Source organism: Odontesthes bonariensis, chromosome 5 (assembly GCF_027942865.1).
Source record: "Odontesthes bonariensis isolate fOdoBon6 chromosome 5, fOdoBon6.hap1, whole genome shotgun sequence".
Lineage (NCBI taxonomy): Eukaryota > Metazoa > Chordata > Actinopteri > Atheriniformes > Atherinopsidae > Odontesthes > Odontesthes bonariensis.
The window spans coordinates 19,974,875-19,990,236 of record NC_134510.1 but is presented as its reverse complement, the minus strand read 5'-3'; positions in this window follow the sequence as shown (position 1 = coordinate 19,990,236).

The following is a 15,362-nucleotide window of genomic DNA, read 5'->3' as shown; positions in this document are numbered from 1 at the left end:
AGCCTAGAAATTGGGAAATGAAAAAAAATTGCTGCTGTTTTACATCGGGAAGTGTTCAGGTGACGTGATACAAACTTGTAAGAATGAATTCATTCCTATCCCTCATCCTACTCATATTCTTTTTATATTCAGGACTAACCTAGTATTTTTTCTATGATTGTAACTGAGAGCCAAATAGTGTAAAATTGTTCTTGTTCTTGTGAGTTAAAGTCAGTGTTATAACCCCCGGATTAGATACATAAATGTAAAGGCTTTACATAGTTACAAAACTGCATCTGTGTGCGTTTCCATACGCTGCCATGACGTACCCTAAGCCGCTGATGCTGGGTCTGAGAGTCTATCATTAGCCTCCTGGATTTGACCACTTCAAGTCCGATCTTGTCTTTGTTTGCGAGTGCAGCAGAATGTTAAAGGCCTGCTGCTTTGGTCAAACAGATGGGAGAAAGTCAACCCTGTTTGAATGACCGGATCCAGCATCCACCAGTCTAAAGTGCTTTTCTCTTTGTGCACCTCGCCCAGTGTTGTTGTCTCTGCCAGTTGCAGACCAGAGACGCCAGGCCTGGGCAGTTGTTGCAATTTTTGGATGACATCAGACGAGCAAATGAATGATTTCATTTAGCTGTCAATTTTTTTTTCTGGATCTGGTGTAGGATACAGAACCTATAATAGAGCGTGTTGAAACAGAGTGGGAGAACTGTTTAGACGTTCACATCTGCACTTGGCTGGAAGGGGATCCCAGTCTGGTGGGGTTGGTTTGTCTGTTAATAATGACCACTGTTTGGTGTCGGCACTTGCAAAAAGTAGGCTGAGAGGTTGGACCACCCAAAGACTTTAAGAACATCCTTGTACCTTCAGCTGTGTCTTAATCTCTATTTACTGCCACACACACACACACACACATGCCAAATCTGCCATATCCAGCACTATTTTGGTGGTGCCACAGTTTTAGGCTACCTTTAACCAAAATAACTGGTGGTGCCACCGTTACACACAATCCAACCAAAATAGCTAAATGAATAACTAAGCTAAGTCTGAATTATGCACCAAGTAAGATGTGTATAACCCCATTCAGACTATAAAAGTACAATTATTGTTTGTCACCCAAAGTGCAGATTTTGAAGAGGTGAGGCAGAGAAACTGATTCAGCCCATAGATGCATGGTGAATCGCGAAAGATGCATTTAAATGCAGGAGAAGCAGGAAAGGGATAAGTGGAATATGTACTATAACTTATCCACAACTGTCAATTACCCACTGGCACAGTGGACAGACAATGAGTCATTTGTATAGTGTGTCTGCAAAAAGATCCTGTGGTTCTTCCCAAGGCTGCGATTTTGATCTCCGAGCTCTTTTCGTTTGTGCTCGAGCTTCATCTTTACGCTGACAAACAAGTTTGTAATACCTTTGGCTTCAGACTCGGAAAGGAAATGAATCCCTCAACATAAAGAAGCAAATCAGTCTGCCATGAAAGAGTGCGGTGATTCTGTGACTCAATATCGTCAAGCTAAATAACTTCTAAAATGTGGCCGTTTAGAAACATCCTGTTGCACAAACCCTTCAGGTCAGACTTTGCTAATTGACAAAGCAGAGTTCCAATGCTAACAAGCTGAAATGTGTTAGTGTGCAAATCCCCTCTTAGTCTGATTTCCTTTTCAACTGTTCACTAATCCAACAAGCCCCCCCATAGTTCAACACCCTATACATCTACTGCACCTTATCCCTCCTGTCTTGGCAGCTTCAGCCGCACTTTCTTTAACATTTTGCTCATAATAACCATTTAGTCATTTAAGAGAAGTAGGAAAAGGTGTTCGGGAGAAAGGAACTGTAAACTGCACTTAAGCATCTTAAATATAGAGCCGCGTGTTTCTGCAGATTTGCTTTATCATATATGAAGACTTCAGTTTAGATTTGGGAATAAATATCTTTAGGAACACAAACACATTTCTCATCAATTTGATTTGTCTCTTTTAAAGATGTTAAACAGAGTCTGGTACAAAAGCCAAATGGAGAGCTTGCAGTTTCCATGGAAACAAGAGTGAAAATATCCCCAGTACTAGCCACGCCACGCATAAAAACACACAACGAAAATCAATGACACAATGTATGTCTGGTGAAAGAATAGAACTTTACAACCCAATCTGACGACAAAACATGAAGTAGTTCACACACACAGTTTTTCCCAGTTTTGTGCTATCCAGATACAAAAATATCTCCACAAAGGAACATAGTGTCCTCGCATTTCTTAAAATCATGTTATGAAAGAGGTGGCAAAGTCTGTGTTTGAAATTCGAGGGCTTTGAAGGATGGGGATGCGCACACAACTGCCACGCCAAGCCACCAAGTTTGGCTCCCGTTCCAACCACTGCCTTCTGCCCCCTCGCCTAAACACACACCTGTCATGTTCCACCAAATGAACACAGTTTACGGACCTCTGCAAGGTTTTTTTAAACAATTCTTTCACCATCTTTATAAAAAATTTGTGGTAGTCTATGAGTAATATATGGCTTCACATCATATCTATTACTGTCTAATTGCAGATCTGCTTGTTTAAAAGATAGGACTCTGACCCCTTTAATTCACTGATATCAACTTGGTGCAACAAACCTCTGAAAATAGTTGTGTTATGTGTCGAGGAGCTTTGTCACATCTGAGTAAATACCTTCGGGCTGTTTTCACTAGTTGCTGAAACAAAGCCATGAATATGTTTTTGACAGTGAGCTACAGTATGAGCCATATGTGCTGAATTATAGTCACGGTACGAATAAAAGGTTTTAATTGACGTTCTCTTAACTTTATAGATTTAACATAATAATTTTAATTTAGTTTTAATTAACTTGTTTGTTCGGGCAGCTGTGGGTTCTGGCCAAAAATGTCAAAAGAATTACAATGTGCTGATTCCACTTTGACCATTCCCTTTGCATTCCCCCCTCAGATGGTTTAATGTGGGAGGAACTAAAACAGATAATTCAGGAAAGTAATGAATAAATGAACAAACATCAGACAGAAAGAAAATCAGTTTGTGATAAGAAAATATGAAAAGACAAAAAGCTTGGCTGCCCAACCTCATTCAGCTGGTCTGGATTCATTACTTCAACTTGCACCTCAGCAGCCCAAAGGAAAGGGACTCCTGTCCAAGAGTTCCAACAAAAAAGCATGAAACCCTCCCGAGCACAAGCTGACATGTCAAAGCGTGGGTGATGTCACGACCAAGAGGCCTCTGGCAATGATGTCGGGATATATACTGAGGCCTGCATGTGTGTTAAAGAGAATGAATAGATCCCGTGTGTGTGTCTTCATCTTCTGGGGGAGGTGGAAAAGGCTGATGTGTGTTTTTGTGTCTGTTTTGGTTCAATGACAGCATACAAATGCACTCTGTCTCTGTGGGGTCCAGGGAGTTGAAGGGTCTCAGAGCAGAGGAGGCACCTCCGCTTCACTCAGGATGCATTGAATAATCTGCTCAGGCTTCCTGTGTTTGGATCACATGATAACAATTTGATGTTTTACACTGTATGTGTCTACTGTTAGAATACCAAGTTGATATTATCGCATCTTTTTAATTCTGTTTTACTTTTGACATCTGACATGTAGCTTGCTTTATTGAGATCTGCAGAGAGCAGACAATATGGACACAAAAGGGTTCTGTCTGTCTTCAGGAGGAAAACAAAAAGATTATGAAGAAGAAGCAAAGTCATTCAATCGAATTATTGTTTCAGCCTCCACAGAGCTGTAGAAACCAGGTTATGGTGTTAAATCACTTGGCTGAATGCCAAAGGTCAGAGTTGGTCGCCACCGTACACTTCAGCAAGTCTTTCTCACAGCTTTGCAGCTCTAACTTAACTTAGAGTTCATAATGTAAATGTACTGTGGAGGTTGAATGTTTACAGGCCCTTGCAAGTTTTTGTTGTGTTTTTTATTTATCCTAAAGCGGTTTAAATCCTTTTTTCTATTATCACTAATATGGACAATATTCTCAAAAGCCAAGCAACCAACAAGTTATTGGATGGATTTTTTTATCAATGGAAAAAAAGCAAAAATGATCCATTTACATGAGCATATTAATGAGGGAGTGCTCAGTACCTGATCTCTGCATATGGCACATTGGACACAATGGAGGCTGCAGTGCTTTGAGGCACTTTGAAGGTTGCAGCAATGTCCTTGTATATTTCATCAGATCTGGGCCATGACACAATCCTACCTTGCAGGTCTACAAACAATGTTTCAACCTGTTTGGTCTCCGCTCAGACGTACACCAAATAAGACACCTTATAAAGACTAGAATCTGCCTTCTTAATGTCAGGGGAGTTTGATAGAAATTGTCTATTTTAACAGCAACTTGCAGACATATATCAGCAACTCCCTACACACTCTCTTGTATTCTTAATAAGGAATAAAATTTCTCAATTTGAACAGACTATGTCTATCTTGCAGGAGTGGACTGCAGCCTCGTCTGCCCTGTGTCCTTACTTTAACATGTCCAAATCTGCTAACATCATACCATAGAAATGTAGAGGCTTTTGTCGGATGTGGTCTGACACAAGTGGATGAAGCAGGCTTTTCCAAATCCATTCGTTCTGCCTCTACATTTCTAGCCCATAACTGGAAAATATGGCGTCCAAAACACATATAGGAGTGACCAAAGTCAACACTGGTTGGTAACTCAAATATAAAAGCCTTTTTACTGTAATACCTCGTCAGATGGGTATTTCAAATAAAAGTTAATGACAAGTCTCTGCAGCTATCACGCAAAGAAAAATTGTTTTTGGAAGTATGTTTCATGGGGTTCTCCTGCCGTCGCCGCAGCTTTAAACAATAAAATTTTGACTGTTTGTTTGACAGACAAAACGATTTTCATGAGAAGTGGAGCTGCTCACTTTTCTAAAACTGCAAAAATTAAATGATCAGCCGAACAGCTGGAACACACGATGGTAATTACATGCTCATAACTTTCTCATTCTGGTGAGAGTGGGTTTACACTTGGAGGTCAAAATCGAGTAATGAATTGGAAAATCCTGTGTGTTCCAATGCTATAAACTGGAATAGGTCTATGTTAGGATAACTTATTGAATGCTATGAGAACTATATTTCCGAAATGTGTACATCTGATTTGTTTTTAGCATGTTTTATTATCTTCAAATCAATTTAAGTAAATCATCATCTTCTATTAAAGTAGTAATTCCAAAGTTCTCTTCCACTCATTAAATCCATGGTCTGTAGGGAGTAAAACAAAAGATGGGCTAAATTCCCACCCAAAAGACTGTTACCAAGTTTCAAAATGTATCACTCGAGAAAGACAGTCCTACACTAAATTTTATAACAGTGCTTTGGCTTTATGTCTCAAATGTGAGTAAAAACACAAATGAAAAGTTTGGTTGAGGCTTCCATGATATTTTTGACAGTTCCCTGATGGCTGATGTTGAAAGGTGATACAGATCAGCGTGGTTTTGGAGCTAAACACATGTCTCAGAAGTGCAAACTGTCAAAACAAATCATTGATTTATGTGTTTTAACAGGGGCCTCATTTTCCATCTGATCTCAGCTGCAGACACAGAAGAAATGCAGTTTGATAGAAATGTTGGTTTTGAGTGGGGAAGATGCCATCGTCAGTGGTTCTCCAATAACACTGGCGCAACGTCAAGACATGGAGCATTTAATGATTTTCGCTCAGATTAATATCAGCAGAAAGCCATGTGGAGTTATTATAACCAGATCGAGTGGGCTAAGTGAACTGGTAGCCAGTAAACCCAGTCACCAGCAGCAGGAGGCAGTTTGCGGGGGCTGAGCAGCCAGACAGCGGTGGCGGTGAGGGATGAAAAGCTGCTCTGAGACGTGGAAAACTCAAAATGTGGAACAATGATTTTACTGGGCCCTAAGTAAACAAACCCACATCAGATTGGACCAAAGTCCTCATGCATGAGTCATCCATCTCTTGAAACCCCCACTTGGAGATCTTCAACACTCCTCTAGTGTTGATGAAGACCACAGCCAAGCCCTTTTCTCAACATTACACTTCCTGTCCTGTTCCAGGAATGCCGAAAGGCGGACACAAGTGAAAGGAGCCTTATTGATGGGCTCCACATGACGTCTTACTGGTAAGATGGTAAGAGGATCGCATGTGGTAACATCACTTGAACCCACTTCTGAACAGGGCTTCAGAGTTTTTCACTTTTTTTTTTTTTCAGGATGAAGCTCGATCACATGATCCTCCTGAACAGACGCAAAGTTGCTCAAGCTGTAGTCTCAAAATTTCCTCTGAGGCCTTTTACTCCTTTTTTTGTGTGTGTGTGTGTGTGTGTGTGTGTGTGTGTGTGTGTGTGTGTGTGTGTGTGCATGTTTATCCTCCAACTGGAAAATGTCCTATATTCTGTCAGAAACAGCTGCAAAACTGAGGCAGAAAATGAACAACACTGACGTCTACGGACAAGAAAAACTGATACATTTTTAAAAACTTTAAACTTTGTATTCACATTGTATTTCCCTTTTATCCAATCTGTAAATTAATGCATGTTTTAAGAAATTTCAACAGTAAATGTATCTGAAACGATGCATAGAAACAAAGTAATGAGAAAGATTTTGCATCACTGTGGCAAAATAAAACCTCTTGTATTTTTTAAACAAATACAGGTATGAGACCTCTTTTTTGGGTCAGTTTAGAGTCTGAATTCAAGTTTCCATCAGTCTCAGATTTAGAGGAAACAGGCGAAGTGTCGTTAGCGTTCTTGAAGATTGAGGGGTCCGGTTCTTAGTCACTGTTGCTTTTTCTGAGAAGCTTTCCAATCTGGCACAGCACATATTGCAGTTTAATTCATCGCTTAAAATTCAATTTCTAAAAAAAAACAATGACTCCATCTAAACTTTCTAATCCAGGTTTATTCAAATCAACAATTCTTAGTGTAATTCTGTATTTCAGGCCCTAATCATAAGATAATTGTAACCTTAATTAGGCTACTTTTATTACCTGACAAAGCAGTACAAGTAGAGGGATGGAAGAGAAAATTAAGTCTAAAAAAAACAAAAAGAGGAAGTGAAAAATATCAAGGTTTCATGCTTTAGAGTAGTATCTATTCCTCTCCAACCTCCTTACGTGGTCTGTGTTAGTTGCTCATAACCCAGCAATATATAATCAATGTTTCCTGTTGCCATTTCCTATCGGTACAGCCAGTGAGTCACTTACCAATTCAAGAAGATAACTGGCAATATACAACTGCAGATCAGCTCCCTGAGCATTGGAAAATGATGAAAAGGTTGCCTTTTTGATGCATGTGACTACTGTCCAGGTGCCAGTGGGTGATGTATTGGGAATGAGTGTGTGTTGGCCAATGGCCTGATTCAACTGGCTAAGGTTTTACTGTAAATGTTGCACAAATGTGCCAGACTTGTGTATTAAAGTGAAGAATGAAGGACTGTTCATTTTTTGGACATGAAGGACCAAAGATATGTCTGATTCCTGGTCTTCTAATAAATACATGTATTTGAAAGAAGCCAACAAGTGTCAGATTTATGGAAATGCATTTAACTGAACACATTTAAATAGCCTCTAATTGTTCTGTATAGAAATGGATTCTTTCCTACTTAATAATAATAATAATAATAAATAATCTTCTAATAGTAAATTATATCTAACATTTAAGTCAATACATATAATTTTGTTTCCTTTGTCTAAGGACTTTGCATCCATCTATCCATCCATTTTCCATGCCCACTTCCTCCAATTCAGGGTTGCCTAAGCCTGTCCCAGCTGTCATCGAGCAAGAGGCAGGGTACACCGTGGACAGGTCGCCAGTCCATCACAGAGCTAACACAGAGACAAATAAACATGCACCTGTGGAAGTTGTCTTTAGGCGAAAAGATGAGCCGAAAACTTCTCACATTAAGACTCTGTGAGTCGCGTTTACTAACTGACAAAAACTGACAACTGACAAAAACTGACAGTTCCAACTGACAAAAACTGACAGCTCCAACTGACAGCTCGCGCATCAACAGAACAGCTGTTATCATGAAACGTCACCGGATCTCTTAAAGAGACCGCAACTATTAAATGCATCATAACATTCAAGACAATGAACCGCACAACATTACAGATAACAGAACACATATAAGAAAGTGAATTATGCCGTCAGTGTTGAGAGCACTACACATGCCCCCCCAGAATTCACTCTAACAGAAAACTTGAGAAAAAATATCAACGGCGTGGGGGGCAAATCAAACGTCCAGTGCGGCTCCGCCGAATTTGAGAGTGCGGAACCGCCCCCTCAGTGGCTGTCTGTGGGGCTCCCCTGCGGCATGGTCGAGGGGCAGGAGGAACGGAAAAGGGGGGCCTAGTCAGAGGCCGTCCCCGTTTTGGGGGCTGCGCCAACTCAACTGGCCTGGCCAGATCAAGGTGAGCTGGTTTAAGGCGGTCCACAGAAATACACTCAGGTTTGCCCCCAATGTCCACCACAAAGTGCTTGTCCCCAGTTTCCACAACACGGAAAGGGCCCTCGTAAGGAGGACGGAGAGGTCCGCGGTGCCCATCCACACGAATGAAAACATACCCAGCAGACTGTAGGCCACTGGGGACGTGAGAGTTTGGTATACCATGGCAGGAGGTAGCAAGTGGAGCAAACAGCTTGGCATTGTCTAACAGGCTGGAGCGCTGGAGTGTGGCTGACCAAGGGGTCGTGGTGCTGGGGACGAAATCCCCGGGGACCCGCAGTGGCTGACCGTAGACCAACTCTGCGGAGGAGGCCTGGAGGTCTTCCTTCGGCGCTGTCCTGATGCCCAGCATGACCCATGGGAGCTTGTCAGCCCAGGAACTGTCCTTCAGGCTGGCACGCAGGGAGGCTTTCATGGACCTGTGAAATCGTTCACAGAGGCCATTGCTCTGGGGGTGGTAGGCCGTGGTGCGGTGGAGTTTAACTCCTAAGCTCCCTGCGACAGCGTTCTAAAGCTCGGAGGTAAACTGAGCGCCACGGTCTGAGGAGATGTCTGAAGGGGCGCCAAAACGGGACACCCAGGTGCCAATAAATGCCCGTGCCACGTCCGCTGATGTTATGGATGACAGTGGAACAGCCTCTGCCCACCGTGTGGTCCTGTCGACCATAGTGAGTACATGTGTGTAACCCTGCGAGGGTGGAAGTGGGCCAACTAGGTCGATGTTGACGTGGTCGAAACGTCGTTCAGGCACTTGAAATTGTTCCAGGGGCGCTTTGGTGTGGCGGTGTACTTTGGCACGTTGGCACTCCACACAGGTGTTCGCCCAGTCCCTCACGTCCTTTTTAAGTCCGTGCCACACAAACTTTGCTGCCACCAGCCGTTGTGAGGCCTTGGTTCCGGGGTGTGAGAGGCTATGGATGGCGTCGAAAACAGGCCGCCTCCACTTCGCAGGCACAACAGGCCTAGGGGAGCCCATAGAGATGTCGCAAAGCAGAGTGGTGCCAGCGTCGTCGAATGCCACATCCTGAAGCTGCAGCCCAGTAGCGGATGAACGGCAAGCCTGCACGTCTGGGTCTGTGGCCTGCTCCGTTGCCATGCTGCCGTAGTCCAAACCAAGGTGGACCGCCCCCGCAACAGCACGGGAGAGGCAGTCTGCAACCTGGTTGTGCTTCCCAGAAAGGTGTGCAATGTCCGTCGTGAACTCTGAGATGTAAGTCAGCTGCCGCTGTTGCCTGCCGGACCATGGCTGAGTGACTTTGGACATGGCGAAGGTCAGAGGCTTGTGGTCCACAAAAACGGTGAACTGGCGTCCTTCCAGCAGTGAACGAAAGTGTCGGATGGCGAGGTACACTCCAAGTAGCTCCCGGTCGAAAGTGCTATACTTCCGTTCACTGGGACGTAATTGCCTGCTGAAAAAGGCAAGAGGCTGCCAAGCATTACCCACCCACTGCTCGTAAACCGCACCGACCGCGTAGTCCGAGGCGTCCGTGGTAAGTGCGATTGGGGCAGAGGAGGCGGGATGGGCCAACATGGCAGCCTTAGCCAGGGCTGTCTTAGCGTCCACAAAAGCCTTGTCTCTTTCCGGGTTCCAGTCCACAGTGTGCTTAGGCTTGGCACCTTTCAGAGCCTCGTACAGGGGCCGCATGGTTTGGGCAGCCCTGGGGAGAAAACGGTGGTAAAAGTTAACCATGCCAAGGAACTCCTGTAAGGCTCTGACAGTGACTGGGCGTGGAAAAGTGGTGATGGCCTCCACTTTTGACGGAAGGGGAACAACCCCGTCCTTCGTGACTCTGTGCCCCAGAAAGTCTATGGTGGACCGACCGAACTCGCACTTGGCTGGATTAATGATGAGCCCGTGCTCGGTAAGTCGCTCGAACAGAGTGCGAAGGTGCGAAAGGTGCTCTGGAGGTGATGAACTGGCCACGAGGATGTCGTCAAGGTACACAAACAGAAAAGGCAGATCCCGTAACACAGAGTCCATGAGCCGCTGGAACGTTTGAGCAGCATTTTTGAGCCCAAATGGTGTGCGCAGGAACTCAAACAAACCAAACGGTGTGATTACAGCTGTTTTTGGAATGTCGCGAGGGTGTACGGGCACTTGATGGTATCCTCTGATCAGGTCCACCTTCGAAAACATGACCTTACCAGCCAGGTGCGCTGAAAAATCCTGGATGTGCGGCACTGGGTAGCGGTCAGGCGTTGTCGCGTCGTTGAGCCGTCGGTAGTCCCCGCAAGGACGCCAGCCCCCCCCTGGTTTGGGGACGAGGTGTAGTGGAGAGGCCCAAGGACTGTTGGAGCGTCGAACAATCCCCAGGCGCTCCATGGACTCGAACTCTGTCTTGGCTACGGCAAGCTTGTTCGGCTCGAGGCGTCGAGCGCGGGCGTACACAGGTGGGCCAGTGGTGTCGATGTGGTGCTCTACACCGTGCTTGGCTGTAGAAGAGGAGAAAGTGGGCTGGGTGAGTGCTGGAAACTCGGCGAGCAGCCGTTGGAAACTGTCCGTGACAGAGAGCAGGCTGGAGAGGTGTTCTGCGCCAGAGTCGCTGAGCGAGCAGGCATAAGAACAGAAAGTGACGGCGTCGATCAAGCGCTGATTTTTAACGTCCACTAACAGTCCAAATGCACACAAAAAATCTGATCCTAAGAGGGGAACAGCGACTTTGGCAGTCACAAAGTCCCAGCCGAAGCATTGGCCGTCAAAACACAGTTCAACATGCCTTGTGCCGTATGTACGGATAGGGCTTCCATTGGCGGCTTCCATGGGGGGGCCGTGGGTGTCAGCCACCACGTCCACCTGTGAAGCAGGAAGTAGACTCCGCTGTGCCCCTGTGTCGCAGAGGAATCGCCGGCCGGAGATGGAGTCGTGGATGAAGAGCAGCCCGCCGGCATGGCCGACGCTCACGGCCACTAGTGAGCGCCGGCCTTGGCGTTTCCCGCTCCACTGAAGCTGCATGGAGAGCGGCATCGTTTGGCCTTGGGGCCAAACCTGGCATGGTAGTAGCACACACCTGAAGACTGCTGCCGACGTGGGGCTGCTGCTGCGATGAGCATGTGATCATCGGATATTTCTGATACAGCAACAGCACCAGCAGGAAGAAGGGCAGCTGCGCAGGGCTGTTGACTAGCCAGGAAACACTTGTCAGCCTCAGCAGCCAGTTCTCTACAATCAGTGCTGGCAGTGTTGGCCAAAGCAGCTCTCACATGAGCAGGCAGTTGGCGCAGGAAAAGGTGGAGGAAAAGGAAATCTGGCTTGTTGTCACCGAGCAGATCGAGCATTCGGTCCATTAGCTCTGAGGGCTTGCTGTCACCGAGCCCTTGAAGAGAGAAAAGCCTGCTAGCCCTCTCTGTGTCAGATAGTTCGAATGTTTTCAGTAAGTATTCTTTCAGAGTTTCATACTTTCTCGTCAGAGGAGGACGTTTAAGAAGGCTCACTACTCTCGATGCCGTAGAACTTCCGAGAGCAGATACCACATAGTAGTATTTCGTTTCGTCGGCCGTTATCTGACGCAAGGCAAACTGTGCCTCAGTCTGAGCGAACCAGGCAGAAGAAGACGATTCCCAGAATTCGGCGAGCTTGAGAGACACAGCGTTTGCGGTCATGGCGATCTGGATACGTCCAGTAAACAAACGTCGGGGTCACCAGTGTGGAAGTTGTCTTTAGGCGAAAAGATGAGCCGAAAACTTCTCACATTAAGACTCTGTGAGTCGCGTTTACTAACTGACAAAAACTGACAACTGACAAAAACTGACAGTTCCAACTGACAAAAACTGACAGCTCCAACTGACAGCTCGCGCATCAACAGAACAGCTGTTATCATGAAACGTCACCGGATCTCTTAAAGAGACCGCAACTATTAAATGCATCATAACATTCAAGACAATGAACCGCACAACATTACAGATAACAGAACACATATAAGAAAGTGAATTATGCCGTCAGTGTTGAGAGCACTACACACCCTCACTTCTAGGTTTCATTTTGAATCACTGATTAACCTAACGAGCATGTTTTTGGACTGCGAGAGGAAGCCAGCGAACCCAGAAAGAAACCCCAGACATGCACAGGAGCACATACAAACTCCCAGAGATTCAACCGTCTTGCTTTGAGGTGATAATGCCAACCACCACACCACAATGCAGCCCAGATTTTTAGGACCTTTTTTTTTTTTACATACCTGTTTGTTTATTCCTCTTAATATCTTCTTATAATTTTTCTTTTTTGAGGCACTAAAACCTGTCTTTAGGATTTAACCACATAAACTGGTTCATAAAGTCAATGTGAATCATTTGGGATGCCTTGACGGTGGAGTTTCTTGATGTTTGTTTGTGTGGACATATGAGGATAAAATAAGCAAAGGTTTGATCTTTCCCACAGCTTGGAGCAGGTTGAGCTGCAGTGTTCTCAAAAACAACAGTTTTACAGCTGAATGAAGCGGATGCTGATTTGTGCATTTGAATCTTTTTAATTCCAGCTGACAGAGCCTGTTTTTATTTATAGAAGCAGACATGGGTCATGTATCTGGCAGTAATTACTGCCATGTTTTGGTGAATAAATCTTAAAAACATTCTGCTGCTGCTACAATGAGAATTACTTTCACATGTTTAAAAAAGAAAACTCAGACAGATTCATTTGCACACTCCTGACAATCAAGATTTATAATGTAATCTTAGTTGATAACTGGATTATTGATTGAGTTATGATGAGAAAGTGGAGGATCAGATGGACCACAGCCCTCCTCAGTGGGTAAAATATTCACACTGTAGCCATTCAGTTGGTCCTGCTCACTGGATAAAGTTAGGATTGTTTGTCAGCGAGCTGTAATGCCAGGAATGCTCAGTGCTGTGTGTAAGTGTCTGTCACACTTTTGCCTCTCCAGCAGCAGTTTTTACATCTGCGGCGACACCACTGAACTCCGAAGTGAAGTAACAGCTTCTATTTCTCTCCTCTAAACTGCCCCACCCTTTGCCCAGTAGCGACTGTCCGGTCTATTTTCTGCTCTGGCATTTTCCAGCATGTTCCATTTGCCTGTCATGACATCACTTTCTAAATGAGCGCGCACACAGACACACACATGAACCCGCTCGAATGTCTGATGATTCACAGCTTTTGTCGAATTAACGTCAAGCTGCATCCGAATCCTGCTGAGATGCTCTCAGTCCACTTTTAGGGCTTTAGTGTAGCCAAGCCAAAACAATGTTGATAACTATTCTGTTGTGCATATTTCAATGTTTCCAACACTATACTATGACAACCTTGTGTGTCCCACTTTGGATATATCCATACTGTCATGTATTATAAAGGATTAAACAGAAATTGGAGCTTTAATGCTACTAGTACTGTCAAAATGCCATAAAGCTGACTTTTTGGAGATACCAAGTCTCTCTCCAGAGTAACAACGTATGATTTAAAGTCATTCAAAGTCAACATCCATAAAGTACATCAAGGAAGTTGTTGTGCCCCAGCTCTCCGGAGGCTTTCCCCTTGTGAAGAATTTGGGATGAACTTGTGGACATTCTTCAGCACAGTTCCCCAGCAACACACAGACAGCCAGGCACACATCTCTGCCGGCCAGAGCTGCACTGTCAGCTTGCTCCAGTCTTGTAGTTGAGCTAAGACATGTGTTCCCCTTCTGCACCCTCGGGATGATGTCACATCCACACAGTCATGTGCACCCCAACAACAGCTTAATTTAAAACATCCCCGTATCCTGAGTCAGGCCAGTGTGACCACTGTGACAGCGAGTCTTAAAAGTTTGTGTTGCATCTGACACAACAAGGAGAGCAAAAAATAGACAAAAGAGGAAAAGAAAAAGCAGTGAAAAACGCCCCTTATATAATGGGTGATTGTAAACGTTATAATCGCTCCCTTGGATGAATAAACCCTTTCTGGGGAAAGGTAATAGCACACACACCAAGCCGAGGGGGGGGTTGATTTGTGTTGTGGCAAGAAATTGGGAAATCTCTGTCATTACTGAGCGTCTGTCCTGTCATCACACGGGCTTCACACAGACATGTGCACAGAACCTCAGCCCACACACGCTCTAAATGAAAGCCCGAATTAAATGTCTCAAAGATTGTTATACCTGGCTTAAGCTGCCCACTTCTGTCATCTGGTTATGGCTCTTGATCAGGTCTCTCACTCAAACCACTGCTCTGTACGTTGTGCACTAACTTTTCTTTTATTTGGATTCCATTTTTTGATAAATGTAGAGATCAGTGTCTCAGCTACAGGTGAAACACAAGCCATGCTGCTGCTCAAATAACGTGCAGTCATGACAGGAGAGTAACGAGCGTGCACTCTGGGATATCTTTCTCGGTGCCATCTGCCCAATGCTAACAGCTGAAAACACAAACATGGTTATAAAAACAGAGCCTGCAATCATGACAGTTCATCCAGCATAGATTCAAAAGAGAAGGATCCAGTCTACTTCCTAGGCTCAATCGGCTTCAACAGCTTGATTCTTTGTTCAAAACAACATGCTGTTAATTCACACAGTGGAAGAAAAGATCATTAGATGCGGTAATAAAAACTTAAGAAGACAATGAATAAAAGAATTATCCAAATTTCCTTAAACTATTTATGTGACAATGGAGGCAAATAAGAAAAACTCATCATGAAGAGGTCATGGATGAGGCATCATGAATGTTGTTAGCATCCTAATCATTTATGAAATTCATTCTCCACCAATCAAACTCAAGATGTGAATAAGTGGGAAAGTGCATCACCATTACTATTCTGTACAAATGTAACTGAACCCGTTCAAAAAACTATCAGCTGTGTTAGATGACAGGAGCCTTGAATTTGTTCATGTGACTAAGTCCTGGAGATGTGATACATAGCAACCGTGTTGCTGATTTGTGCTTTAAAGCGATACTCCGGAATTTTCGAATTCCGAACATTGCCATTCTTTGATCAAGTTTTTGTATGCTCAAGTAGTTGTGACAGCATCA